Here is a 15,286-nt window from a genome sequence, read left to right as displayed (position 1 = left end):
TAAACCAGTCGGAGCAGATAGAACGATATTTAAATAGACAAGGCCAGAACTAATTGGCAAGGCCTTGAACTGATTCTAGGGCACCAGGACAAGGAGGAGCAGCGAGAAATAAGAAATATTCAGAAAGTAGAACAGATGGACCTTGTTGACAACGTGGAGAGTGAGAAAGAAGAGTTGAGAAAGAATACGAGAATTATGACCTAGGCAACTGAGAGGGTCTTAGTTCCCTAAAAGTTGTGAAAGTACACTAGGAAATCATTGGATTATTTGAAGCAGGGGAGTGATACAATCAGATTTAGATTTTTAAAAGATTATTTGCTAAGACTAATGGGTGACACTTTGATGAGGAATGGGATATTTACATAGAGTCAAAGTATCTACCTAAAAATTACTTATTAATTACAAAGGGAAAAAATAGTAACTTCACAATGATAAACTTGCAGCATGTTGGAGAAGGTCATCGAGAGGACATGACCACAGGTTGACCCTCTAGCTGGACCCAGGCAATCAGAGGCCCCTCACCCCCTCCCATGTCCTTGGAATGTACATTCTGCCCACCGTTCCCACAGTGGGAGCTGTTCCAAGGATGTAGCCTTGAGACAGTAAAGTGTTATTGAGACCATCTGGACTGAATACATGACTGAACCCAGTTAAGGCCTCTATATTAACTTTCAAGATTCTGGCAGACAAGTATGAAAGTCTACTTGTCTTGCAGCCACCTAAAGCAAGCCTTGTATGTAAGTTCCCTTTCCTATTAAACCTGCCACCTACCAATCTAGAGTGGTATGCCCCTTTCTTCTGTCTCTCCTTGCCCTCGGTGTATGGGGACCAATTTGCAAACCAACAGACCATATCACATCAAGTGATCAAGAGTAACATCACCTATATTGGGACAAGTATCATGTGCCTCCTGATGTTACGTACTGAATCAATGCTGTCAAAAGTGTATAACATGAATCTGAATGTAAGGAAAATATCAGGGAGCCCAAATTGAAAGACATTTCATAAAATAACTGGTATAAACTCTTAAAAAATAACAAGACCATGAAGGACAAGAAAATTAAGGAATGGGGCCAGCCTGGTGGTACTGTGGTTAAGCACATTTTCTGCTTTGGCGGCCCGGGGTTTGCTGGTTCGGATCCCGGATGCAGACATGGCACCACTTGGCAAGCCATGCTGTGATTAGGCATCCCACATATAAAGTAGAGGAAGATGGGCACAGATGTTAGCTCAGGGCCAGTATTCCTCAGCAAAAAAGAGGAGGATTGGCAGCAGATGTTAGCTCAGGGCTAACCTGCCCCCCCCAAAAAAAAGAAAACTAAGGAACTCCTTCTGATCAAAGGAAAGTAAAGAGACATGATCATTAAATGCAGTGTATGATCCTAAATTAGATCCTGGACTAGGAATAATTACTGCTATAAAATATATTATTAAGACAATTAATGAAATTTGAATATGGACTATGGATTGGATGAGTATTTTTTATCAGTGTTAAATTTCCTGATTCCGATAATTGTACTGTGTTATTTACATAAGAGAATGTCCTTATTCTTAGGAAATACACTTGGAAATATTTAGGGCATAATTTCCACATCTTTTCTCAAAAGGTTCAAAGAAAGAAGACATATTAGATAAATATGAAATAGAAAATAGAATAAATAGATTAATAGAAAAAGGGGGCAAAATGTTCACAATTGATGAATCTGGGTAAACTATAAAGCTTTGGGAGAGCACCAAGCCTAGATACAAGAAGTGGGAAGTGGCTCTGTCGTGTTTATCCGGGTGATCAATTAGCGAAGTTGGTATTTCCCTGGTGTCCACCCATAATAAGCTAGCACTAGCTTTGTCGATGGGCTAAAGCAATGTGAGAAATGGTCATGGAAAGGCAGAGAAATGCCCCAGTGGCTAACAAATTTGAGGAGCAGTGGGGAGCAACAAATCCCAGAAGACAAGCTACCAGCTGAACTCTCTACTCAAGTATGGTCTTACTCCTTCACCACAATCTCTGTGGGTAGATCACGGAAAACAGAACATCTGGTGAACAGGGATTCTCAAATACAAAGCTGAAGAAAGACCACCAAGAATCATTATTTGTGCATAACCAATGACATAAAAGAAAGATATCAAAAATCGTCAAGTAGAGGGGCCAGCCCCATGGCCTAGTGGTTAAGTTTGGCATGCTCCACTTCAGCAGCCTGGGTTCAGTCATATACCACTCATCAGGGGCCATGCTGTGGTGGTGACCCACATACAAAACAGAGGAAGATTGGCACAGATGTTAGCTCAGAGTGAATCTTCCTCAGCAAATAAATCAACTAATAAATAAAAATCATCAAGTAGAAAAGTTAACATGAAAGGAAAAGTGATAGAGCAAAAATCCCAAGACTATGATAAATATAATTAATACCTTCAGAGAGAGGAGAGAGAATCCATAGATAACAGTCAACCAGAGGTCAAAGATTATTTTCCTGGTTCTTAAATGTCATTCTCACTTGGAATGATATATTTAGAAGCTGGCAACTCCTCACATTAGTTCCTTCACTCATAAGTGCCGGGAGCCGTCAGACTACAAGTTAAGCCTCTGCCTTGTGACACGGTCGGGGAGAGAGATGAGGGGACGCACAGCGACCCTCAAGGGAATCTACAAGGCTGCCCCTGCAACAAATCTCCCTGGTACTTCTGACTTTCCTGCTTCTGCTTACTCTGTTCTGCACCTGGGGTTATTTCAGGAGAAGTCAGCCTGGCCCTGGGAATGAGAATGAAACAATGCAATATTCTAGGGAAAGTTCTGGGGAAAAACATCTTCTAGGGAAAGAACATTCTGACCCGTCCTTTGGTCGGGTAAAGCGATGGGAGTGGAGAGGGAACAAAGAAATCTGTAGCCCCCACAGATCTCTGTGGGAGGACGGTGGTTACCACAGCCCACTGAGTCAGGAGGCCGCAGGGGGTGGCCTCCTTGAAGTAAAGAATTACAGAAACTTGGCTCCCCTCAGGCCTGCACACAATCAATTACTCTTAGGCAGAAGCTTGACTTCCCCCAGGTCTACACACCATCAATTTGCTCTTAGGACTATTGTCTACCTTACAATCAATTGCTCTTAGGACTATTGTTTACCTTACAAAAACCCGCTTACGCGAGCCAAAAATATGTACTGGGACTGTTTCATGAAATCATCCTTACATACCCTGAGCCCTATATAAATCTTACATACACAAAATAAAGTGAGACTTGGACACCAAACTCCTTGTCTCACTGCCTCCTCCTTCGCAGAAGCCGTCCATCCCTCAGGAGACCCTGTTCGGCTAGGGCTGGACCCCGGCACATAAGTAAGAATTATTGTGGTAGAAAAGGCAAAGTAGAAGCCCTAAAACTGTCTCCACATGGAAATTAAAATCAGTATCACACACCTGGGGTAAGGGCAGAAACTAATGCCACCCTCAGAGACTTCAGGGTAGTGGTTCCTCTCAGAAACCCATTTAATTCACCTCTCTGGCCCCTGCAGCTGCTGTGCTGAATGTAGCATCTTTCCTCCAGCAGATTGACACAGCCTCCTGTACACAGTGTGCAAATTTAGATCTGATATAGTTGATCTCATCTCTGCCATCTCTTTTTGCCCTCTATTTACTCAGCACTTTTGTTGTTTTCATTGCTTCTTATTTTATTACACTTTCATTGAATTGATTTTTTTTTTTAAGATTTTATTTTTTTCCTTTTTCTCCCCAAAGCCCCCAGGTACATAGTTGTATATTCTTCGTTGTGGGTCCTTCTAGTTGTGGCATGTGGGACGCCACCTCAGCGTGGCTTGACGAGTGGTGCCATGTCCGCGCCCAGGATTCAAACCAACGAAACACTGGGCCACCTGCAGCGGAGCGCGTGAACTTAACCACTCAGCCACGGGGCCAGCCCCATGAATTGATTTCTTTTGTTTGATTTTTTTCCTCTAGCAATTTGGAAGACATATATCCTCTCCTGCTTCATCTTCTACTGCTTTCTCCGGTTCTCTTCGATGCACCTTGTAACACAGGGCACGCTGGCCCTCTGTGAGGTCTTTACTCTCACCGTGATGCCTCCTGCCATTCGGGGCTCTTTTTGCTGCCTTGTTCTTCCCTTCCTTCTCTGCCTGGTGAACACATATTCATTCTCTCACTGAGCAATGTCTGATAGAACTTCCTGACATGTTGAAATGTTCTCTATTTACACAGTCCAATTTGGGAGCTGCCAGCCACGTGTGGCTTTTGTGTGCTTGAAACATGGATAGTGAGAATGAGGAAATGAATTGTAAATTTTACTTAATTTTAGTTAATTTAGATTTAAATAGCCACATGTGGCTCATGGTGATTGTATGGACCATTTGACTCTAGGTCCATAGTCACTTCTCAGAAATCTTTCTCTGACCTCCCTGATCAGGGATAATGTATGCTCTTATGGCAACAGGTACCTCTCATTCCTAGATTTTATTTTATTTATTTATTTTTTTTAAAGATTTTGTTTTTCCTTTTTCTCCCAAAGCCCCCCAGTACATAGTTGCATACTTTTAGTTGTGGGTACTTCTAACTGTGGCATGTGGGACGCCACGTCAGCGTGGCCTGATGAGCAGTGCCATGTCTGCACCCAGGATTTGAACCGGCGAAACCCTGAGCCTCCCAAGCAGAGTGCATGAACTTAATCACTCAGCCACGGGGCCAGCCCCTCATTCCTAGATTTTAGGTAAGTTGCAGTTGTACATTTATTTGTGTGATTACTTAATGTCTTTTTTTTTTCTCTCTGAGTGTAAAAGTATAAACTTCACTAAGTTTTTATTTGGGTCATTATTAAGCAGAGTGCCCAACACATAATGGATCTTCTTATATATTTCTGAACAGTTGAATGAATGAATAAATGAATGACTTGTAATGTTTACCTCTAAGGAGGGGAGTGGAAGGGGACATCAAAGGGGATTTCTGATTTATCTTTACTGTATGAATTTTTTTTTTTTGAGGATGATTAGCCCTGAGCTGATATCTGCCACTAATCCTCTTCTTTTTGCTGAGGAAGTCTCACCCTGAGCTAACATCCGTGCCTATCTTCCTCTACTTTATATGTGGGATGCCTGCCACAGCATGGCTTGACAAGTGGTGCATAGGTCTGCACCCAGGATCCAAACCAGTGAACCCCAGGCCACCAAAGGGGAATATGTGAACTTAACCACTCTGACACCAGGCTGGCCACTACTGTATCAATTTTAACACTGTGAGCATATTCATGCATTAAATATATGTAAGTAAATACATTAAAAATATTTTTCCTCAGGGGCTGGCCTGGTAGGTAGCCAAGTGGTTAAGTTCGCGCGCTCCGCTGCAGGCGGCCCAGTGTTTCATTGGTTCGAATCCTGGGCGTGGACATGGCACTGCTCATCAAACCACGCTGAGGCGGCATCCCACATGCCACAACTAGAAGGACCCACAACGAAGAATATACAACTATGTACTGAGGGGCTTTGGGGAGTAAAAAGGAAAAAACAAAATCTTAAAAAAAAATTTTTTTTTAAATATTTTTCCTCAGTATTACAAAACCCAATGTACAGACAAATAACTTGAAGTGCACAGGTGATAATTATGAGGGTGTGTATGAATGGACGTCGCCCAGGGAGAGTGTGACTTACAACTAAAAACTGGCCTAAAAAAGAAGCCTCATCCACGTGTGAGATGAAAGCCTTGAAAGAAATACCTCTTCAGGGAAAGAACTGTACGCTGCAGTAGGAGAAATGGAACAAAGTAGTGTCTTGGAAACTGTATTACCTTGTCTTTGCTTTAAATTCCTTCGCATAAGAAAGTTCTGGGGCTGGCCCCATGGCCGAGTGGTTAAGTTCGCGCGCTCCACTGCAGGCAGCCCAGTGTTTCGTTGGTTCGAATCCTGGGCGCTGACATGGCACTGCTCATCAAACCATGCTGAGGCAGCGTCCCACATGCCACAATTAGAAGGACCCACAACGAAGACTATTCAACTATGTACCGGGGGGCTCTGGGGAGAAAAAGGAAAGAAATAAAATCTTTAAAAAAAAAATAGATAAATAAATAAATTCTTTTAAAAAAAGGAACGTTCTGATTTACAGCAAGATTTATTTCATTCTATGGGAAATACAGTAGTTTAAATTTTAACTTCAAGTCCTTTGTTAAATAAACTTTTAAGGCTTTGCTTATAAAACAATCAGGATTTTCCCCACTAGATGGTGGTATTGTTTCATGATTCACAGGGTGGCCTGCACTGTCCTGTTGTTCTCCACTGCCTTAGAAAAGAAAACAGAAGGAATACCTATTAAATATTTACTGAGTCAAGCACTGGACTGAGTACCCTATATACACGATCTCATGCAATTCTTGCAGTAATGTAAGTCACTTCATGGCGTTCAAAGTCCGCCGAGGGATTCTGATTGCTTTCAGAATAAAAACCAAAGTCTTTATTGTCGAAGCAAAATGACCAATAATCGTTTAATAGATGAGAGAAATAACGTGAGCTTTACTTGAGCCAGAGTGAGGATTATAACCCTGGAAGGCCATGGAAAGCGTTCCAGAGAAGCATGGTTTTTCAGTAGAGACTTCTATCTTTTTAGAACAAAGAACATACGTTAGACACACCCAGGATACATTTTCAAAGTTTCAAAGAGGTATTTAGCTGCAAACCAGCAGGTCAACATGACTCTAATCTCAGGAAAGGGACTCATACAGGCTTTACCAACAGGCTGTAGGAGGGGAAGTATGCATTCTTTATTGTAATGGTTAAAGCAGATGTCCAATGCATGTTAGATAGGCCATAAGTCAGGCTTCTTTAGTTCAAGCTGAATCAGTTTTGAACCCAAATTTACCCCATACACCTCAGTACGTGAAAATCTTTTGGGGCTGTCCCAGTGGCACAGTGGTTAGGATCACACGTTCCGCTTCAGCAGCCCGGGGTTAGCCAGTTTGGATCCTGGTTGCGGACCTATACACGGCTTATCAAGCCATGCTGTGGCAGGCATCCCACATATAAAGTAGAGGAAGATGGCACAGATGTTAGTTCAGGGCCAGTCTTTCTCAGCAAAAAGAGGAGGATGGGCAGCAGATATTAGCTCAGGGCTAATCTTCCTTAAAATAAAATAAAAAAAGACATGGGGCCAGCCTCCTGACTGAGTGGTTAAGTTCTTGCATGCCACTTCAGCAGCCCAGAGTTTCCCTGGTTTGGATCCTGAGCGTGGACCTGGCACCACTCATCAGGCCATGTTGAGGCGGGATCCCACATGCCACAACTAGAAAGACCCACAACTAAAATATATAACTATGTATTGCGGGGTTTTGGGGGGGGGAAAGCAGGAAAAAGAAAATCTTGTCATTATTAAGGCCCCTAAGACCTCATACAATCTCCATTACCACCCACCAGCTCCAGCCCCCCTTCTCTGTGCTTCTCTACTCCCTCCATTCTCAGGACCTGCTTCTGCCTCAGGGCTCCTTTGTTTTTGAACCAACCGCCCTGAAATATAGATTAAGTAAACTAAACTATGCCATTTGCAACAACGGTTAGATGGGCCTTGATGGTATGATGCTAAGTGAAATGTCAGACAGGAAAGGAGAAAGCCAAACACCATATGACCTCACTCATAAGTGGAAGATGAAAACAACAACAACAAACAAACACTTAGAAACAGAGATTGGAGTGGCGGTTACCAGAGCGGGAGGGGGGAAGAGGGAGGGCAAAAGGGGTGAAAGGGCACATGTGACAGATGCTAATTAGTCTTTGGGTGGTGAACACGATCTAGTCTTCACAGAATCGAACTATAATGGTGTACACCTGAAATTTATATACTGTGATATACCAATGTTACGTCAATTAAAAAAAAACTTTAAAATGAAAAAAATAAATAAACTGCATCCATTTAAAGCATACAATTTAATGATTTGACAAATGTACACACTAGTGAATCCACCACAATCAAATGCAGAAAGTTCTCATCATCCTCAAGAGTTTTCCCATGTGCCTTGGGAAAAAAAAAGAGAAGGAATATTTTTTAAATATGAACTTCTACTTACTTTGGGTTTGCTCTTCTTTTTGCAGCTTCTTATCATTGATTTAGGCCTATTCTTCTTTTCTTTTCTTCTTTTTTTTTGGTCAGGAAGATCGGCCCTGAGCTAACATCTGTGGCAATCTTGCTCTATTTTGTATGTGGGATGCCGCCACAGCATGGCTTGATGAGCAGTGTGTAGATCCACATCCAGGATCTGAACCAGCGAACCCCAGGCTCCTGAAGCAGAGCATGCGAACTTCACCACTACACCACCAGGCCGGCCCCTGTTCTTCTTTTCTAATACAAACACTTCAAAGTATAAATTTTCCTCTAAGCTCTACTTTAGCTGGTAAGTTTCGAAAAGTTATCTTTCATTATCATAGAGTTTGAAATATTTTCTAATTCTCTTTGTGATTACTTCTTTGACCCATGAATTGTTTAGGAGATGATTGTATTTCCAGATATTTGTGATTTGCTAGATATTTATTGATTTTTAATTTAATGTCATTATGGTGTGGCTTATACATGGAGAATGTACCCTATGATTTCAATGATTGTAAACTTTTTGTGTGTGTGAGGAAGACTAGCCCTGAGCTAACATCTGCTAATTCTCCTTTTTTTGCTGAGGAAGACTGGCCCTGAGCTAACATCCGTCCCCATCTTCCTCCACTTTATATGTGGGACACCTACCACAGCATGGCTTGCCAAGCAGTGCCATGTCCGCACCCAGGATCCAAACCAGTGAACCCCGGCCCACCGAAGCAGAATGTGCACACTTAACTGCTGCGCCACCGGGCGAGCCCTGCATTGTAAACTTTCTGAGACAAGTTTTGTGGTCCAGCATGTGGTCTTTCCTGGGGGTGGTGCCCTTTTTTATTTGGGTTTTTCCCCCTCCCTTTTTTGCTCTTCTTGCCCTCCTTTTCTGCCCTCCTGAGGATTATTTGAATTTTTAAAAAGAATTTTATTATAATTTATCTATTGATCTTTTAGCTTGTAGGGGAAGAAGACGTTTCCTCTACCCACTCGAAGTCCTTCTGATCAGACTACAAATAAAATTCACAGGAGACAGGAGAAAATTAAACAAAGTTTTATAACATGTATACATGGGAGAGACTCAGGAAGTCTGAGCAACTTGCCAAAATGGCGGAGGCTCTCATCTTAAATACCATCTTCAGTTACAAAGGAGGATGTTAGGGGTGGGGGCAGTCAGTTATGGGAGACTACCAGAAAAGTACAGTAAACAAGAGTAAGGTTATTGTGCAGATTTAAGTCCTTGCCTTCCGTATTGATAAGAGTTTCTAGAGATAAGGTCATCCCTCTCTTCCTGGTATAGAGAGGGAGACATCTTTACAGATGGAGATTTCCATTACAAATGTAAATGTCTCTTACAAAGGGTAACTTCTACTTTTCAGAGTTTCTCTCATGTCTGCAGTTTTTAAAAGTAACCAGCCCTTGGGGCCAGCCCAGTGACACAGTGGTTAAGTTCACACGTTCCACTTTGGCAGCCTGGGGTTCACCAGTTCGGGTCCCGGGTGCAGAATGGCACTTCTTGGCAAGCCATGGTATGGTAGGCGTCCCGCATATAAAGCAGAGGAAGATGGGCACGGACGTTAGCTCAGGGCCAGTCTTCCTCAGCAAAAAGAGTATTGGCAGCAGATGTTAGTTCAGGGCTAATCTTCCTCAAAAAAAAAAATTGGGGGCCAGCCCAGTGGCACAGTGGTAAAGTGCGCACATTCCACTTTGGCAGCCTCGGGTTTGCCGTTTCGGATCCCAGGTCCGGACATGGCATTGCTTGTCAAGCCATGCTGTGGCAGGCATCCCACGTAAAAAGTGGAGAAAGATGGGCATGGATGTTAGCTTGGGGCCAGCCTTCCTCAGCAAAAAGAGGAGTATTGGCAGCAGATATTAGCTCTGGGCTGATCTTCTGGAAAAAAAGGAAAAAAAAAGTAACCAGTCCAAAATAATCCTCATGCCAAAGAGACATCTTTGGGGTGGCCAATTCCAATCCCCGACAAGCTCTTTCTCTTTGCATTATGTTTTTAGAAGTTATTGCAGGGGTTAAAATATACATCCTTAACTTTTTTATTGTATACTTAGAGTTAACACTATATCAGTTCATGAATAACATAGAGACCTTGCGATCATATAGATTCATTAAGACCATATTTCCATGTTTTATGTTACAGTTGTCAAATGTATTATATCTACACAAATTATAAACAATGGTATGCTCGTTAATGTTTGATAACTGGCTCTAAAAGAAATAATAATAAAGCCCCGTTTACAGTGTTTTACGTTTTGTAAATTTATGTTGTGTAAATATTCCTACTATGGCCAATTTCTGGCTACCAACATGTCTTCAACTAGTTCACAAATTTCTTGAAAATGTAACAGTTAATTTTCATGAGCCAGTACATGCTAGCTTTAGCAGATTGGTGATTATGAACTCAAAAGATGATGTACTTATAAAAAGCAAAATGTTAGAATTTTGCTTTAAACAATCATATGTATTTTTTAAAAACTAAGAGAAAAAATCATCTTCCATATTTTCCCAGATACGTGCCATTGATTATACTCTCATCATTGCTCTTGAGCATTAAAGTATTTCCTTTTGCATTTCTTGTAATGCAGATTTCCTAGCAACAAATTCTACTGATGTTATTTTATTTTAAAATATTTCCATTTCACTTATACTCTTGAAGGTCACTTTCATGGAATATAGAATTCTGTTTTTCGGCTTTTTCTTTCAGCACCGTAACAACTTATTCCTCTGTCTCTGGCCTCCGTAATTTCTGGTAAGTCCACTTTATTTTTAATAGCTGTTCCTCTAAATGTGATATGTCATTTTTCTCTCTCTAATTTGAAGATTTTCTCTCTATCCCACATAAACAAAAGCATTTTGTTGTCCTCAATAATGTTTTAGAGTGTAAATGTATCCTAAGACCACAAAGTTTGAGAACTGTTAATTTATATAGCATCTCCTGGGGGTGGAGTGGAGATTATTTCTAACACTCGGCAATAGTGATGGCCATGGACTTTGCTGCCTCTTTTTAATTTATTTAATTTAACTTATTTTTAAATGTTTATTGAAGTATAATTGACACACAATAACTTATTATGTTCAAGTGTATATCATAGTGATTCAATATCTATATATGTTACAAAATGATCACCATTATAAATCTAGTTATCATCTGCCACCGTACAAAGTTATTAAAATATTGACTATATTCCCTATGCTGTACATTACATCCCCATACGTGATCCACTTTATAACTGGAAGTTTTTACCTGTTAATTCCCTTTATCTATTTTTGGTCTTTATTTCACTTATTTCCACTCTGATCTTTATTATTTCCTTCCTTCTACTAACTATGGACTTTGTTTGTTCTTCTTTTTCTAGTTCCTTTAGTTGTAACATTAGATTTTCTTTGCTTGTTTGTTTGTTTGTTTTTAAAGATTGGCACCTGAGCTAACATCTGTTACCAATCTTTTTCTTCTTCTTCTTCTTCTTCTTCTCCCCAAAGCACCCCAGTACATAGTTGTATATTCTAGTTGTAGGGCATTTTGGTTGTGCTATGTGGGATGCCACCTCAACATGGCTTGATGAGCAGTGCCATGTCTGTGCCCAAGATCTGAACCAGCAAAACCCTGGGCTGCCAAGTGGAGCACATGAACTTAATCACTTGGCCACTGGGTCAGCCCCAGTTAGATTGTTTATTCGAAATTTTTCTTGTTTCCTGAGAGAGGCCTATATCACTATGAACTTCCCTCTTAGAACTGCTTTTGCTGTGTCCCATAGATTTGGGAAAGTTGTGTTTACATTTTCATTAAGGATTGGCACCTGAGCTAACATTTGTTGCCAATCTTTTTTTTTCTTCTTTTTCTCCTCAAAGCCCCCTAGTACATAGTTGTATATTCTAGTTGTAGGTCCTTCTGGTTGTGCTGTGTGGGATGCTGCCTCAGCATGGCCTGATGAGTAGTGCTAGGTCTGTGCCCAGGATCCAAACCAGTGAAACCCTGGGCTGCCAAAGCAGAGTGTGCAAACTTAACCACTTGGCCATGGGGCCAGCCCCTCAAAGTATTTTTTGATTTCCTCTTTGATTTCTTCATTGACCCATTAGTTGTTTAGTAGAATGTTGTTTAGTCTACACGTGTTTGTGTTTTTTCCAGTATTCATCTTGTAATTGAGTTCTAGTTTCATATTTTTATAGTCAGAAAAGATGCTTGACATGATTTCAATCTTCTTAAATTTATTGAGACTTGTTTTCTGGCCTAATATGTGATCAAACGTGGAAAATGTTCCATGTACACTTGGAAAGAATGTGTATTCTGCAGTTTGGGGATAGAATGTTCTGTATATATCTACTAAGTCCATCTGATCTAATATGTCACTTAAGGCCAATGTTTCCTTATTGATTTTCTGTCTGGATGATCTATCCATTGACATAAGTGGAGCATTAAAGTTCCCTACTATTATTGTATTACTGTCAATTTGACTCTATATCTATTAATATTTGCTTTATATATTTAGGTGCTCTTATGTTGAGTGCATAAATATTTATGAGTGTTACATCCTCTTCTTGGATTGACCCCTTTATCATTATGTAATGTCCTTCTTTATCCTTTGTTTTAAAGATTTTATTTTTCCTTTTTCTCCCAAAGCCCCCCCGTTTGAAGTTGTATATTTTTAGTTGTGGGTCTTTCTAGTTGTGGCATGTGGGATGCCACCTCAGCATGGCTTGATGAGCAGTGCCATGTCCACACCCTGGATTTGAACTGGCGAAAACCTGGTCCACTGAAACAGAGTGCACAAACTTAACCACTCGGCCATGGGGCCAGCCCCAACAGTCTTTGTTTTAAAGTCTATTTTGTCTGATGTGAGTATTGCTACTCCAGTTCTCTTTTCATTTCCATTTTCATGGAATATCTTTTTCCATCCCTTCACTTTCAGTCTGTATGCGTCTTTAGATCTGAAGTGAGTCTCTTGTAGGCAACATATAGATGAGTCTTATTTTTTGTCCATTCAGCCACCCTATGAATTTTGATTGGAGCATTTAGTCTATTTACATTTAAAGTAATTATTGATTGATATGTACTTATTGCCATTTGTCAGTTGTTTTCTGGTAGTATTTGTAGTTCTTCTCTGTTTCTTTCTTCTCCTCTTGGTCTCTTCCTTTGTGGTTTGATGGTTTTCTTTAGTGCTATGTTTGGTTTCCTTTCTCTTTACTTTTTGTGTATCTGTTATAGGATTTTGGTTTGTGGTTACCATGAGGTTCATATATATTGACGTATGCATATAGCAGTCTATTTTAAGGTGATAGTCGCTTAAGTTCAAACACACTCTAAAAGCGTTACATTTTTACTCCCTCTTCCCACATTTCATGTTTTTGACATCACATTAAACATATTTTGTGTATCCCTTTACTATTGACTGTAGTTATAATTGATTTTACTACTTTTGTCTTTTAAGCTTCATATTAGCTTTTTAAGTGGCTGATCCATTGCCTCTACTAAATATTTGCCTCTACCAGTGAGATTTTTTTTCTTTTGTATATTTTCTTATTTCTAGTCATGGCCTTTTCTTTTCCACTTAAAGAAGACCCTTTAACATTTCTTGTAAGGCCAGTTTAGTGGTGATGAACTCATTTAATTTTTACTTGTCTAGAAAACTCTTTCTCTCTCTTTCAATTCTGAACAATAACCTTGATGAATAGAGTATTCTTGGTTGTAAGTTTTTTCCTTTCAGCACTTTAAATTTATCAAGCCACTCCACTCTGCCTTGCAAAATATATGCTGAAAAAAATCAGCTGATAGTCTTATGAGGGTTTCCCTTGTAGGTGACTTGTTTTTCTCTTGCTGCCTTTAACATTGTCTCTTTATCTTTAACTTTTGCCATTTTAACTATAATATGTCTTGGTGTGAATCTCTTTGGGTTCATCTTGTTTGGGACTCTGTGCTTCCTGGGCCTGGATATCTGTTTCTTTCCCCAGGTTAGGAAAATTTTCAGCCATTATTTCTTCCAATAAGTTTTCTGCCTCTTTCTATCGCTACTTTCTCCTTCAGTGACACCTATAATGTGAATGTTATATACTTGATGCGGTCCCAGAGGTCCCTTAAACCATCTTCATTCTTTTTTTTTTTTTTAAGGAAGATTAGCCCTGAGCTAACTACTGCCAATCCTCCTCTTTTTGCTGAGGAAGACTGGCCCTGAGCTAACATCCATGCCCATCTTCCTATACTTTATATGTGGGAAGCCTACCACAGCATGGCTTTTGCCAAGCGGTGCCATGTCCGCACCTGGGATCCGAACTGGGAAACCCAGGGACGCTGAGAAGCGGAAGGTGCGAACTTAAGTGCTCCACCACCAGGCCAGCCCCTGTATTTTAATAATTAAATGATTATAATAGAAGGCCTAGTGAGGTAGCCAGATGTTTCCAATTAATTGTAATGAGTAATTTTAGATGAGCAAAATTAAGACAATATTTAACTAAATATTACCATCACTTCTTTTTTATACCTGGCATTTTAAAATTTGGCTAAATAATATATTCCTGTACAAACACACACAAAGAATCACCATGCACGTGATAGCTAACGAATGCAGACTGAACAAGGTGTGCTGGACTCATGGTTCATACACCACCCACATGGCAAGTGAAGCAGTTTTATGCAATAATGAACCATTCTTGGTGAAGTTCTGAACAGAACAAAGTACAATTTTTTCTCGTACACAATGATTGCAATCCTGGTCAATTCAGGATTATACTAAATTGTACAGAAAATATCTTGTGTTTCTATATAAAGCCAAATTAGTTTCTAAGCTTAGATAACAGCAAACAGGTTTTGCATCCCCATGAATATCCCACAGGAAGTAAGAAAAACATTAGGGATTTAGGATAAGTCAATTCTTCTTTGTGAGGTGCTGTCCCAAGCAAATGAGAATATCTATCATTCCTAGTCCCTGCTCACCAAAAGCTAGTATCCCCAATAACGTGACATACCACAGCCACCACTCAAATTTCTTGAAAAGGACTCTTGGAGTTGGCCCTTTTTCTATAGAAGACCTACTTTCATTTAGTGTCATTGCAAAGGAAATCACTAGGTGGCAGCATACACCAAAGTATTAAGCATTTTGACCTGCCCTTTTAGCATCAAGAACTGCAGGGAACGAAGGTTAAGACAACTTCTTGGGAGGTGAGCAGAGCTGGAACTGGAAGACAAGACGGAGGATCTCAAATTTATTTGTTTTTTGTGTTTTTTTTTTGAGGG

The sequence above is a fragment of the Equus quagga genome, chromosome 16 (assembly GCF_021613505.1).
Source record: "Equus quagga isolate Etosha38 chromosome 16, UCLA_HA_Equagga_1.0, whole genome shotgun sequence".
Lineage (NCBI taxonomy): Eukaryota > Metazoa > Chordata > Mammalia > Perissodactyla > Equidae > Equus > Equus quagga.
Note: the sequence above shows the minus strand (reverse complement) of the source record.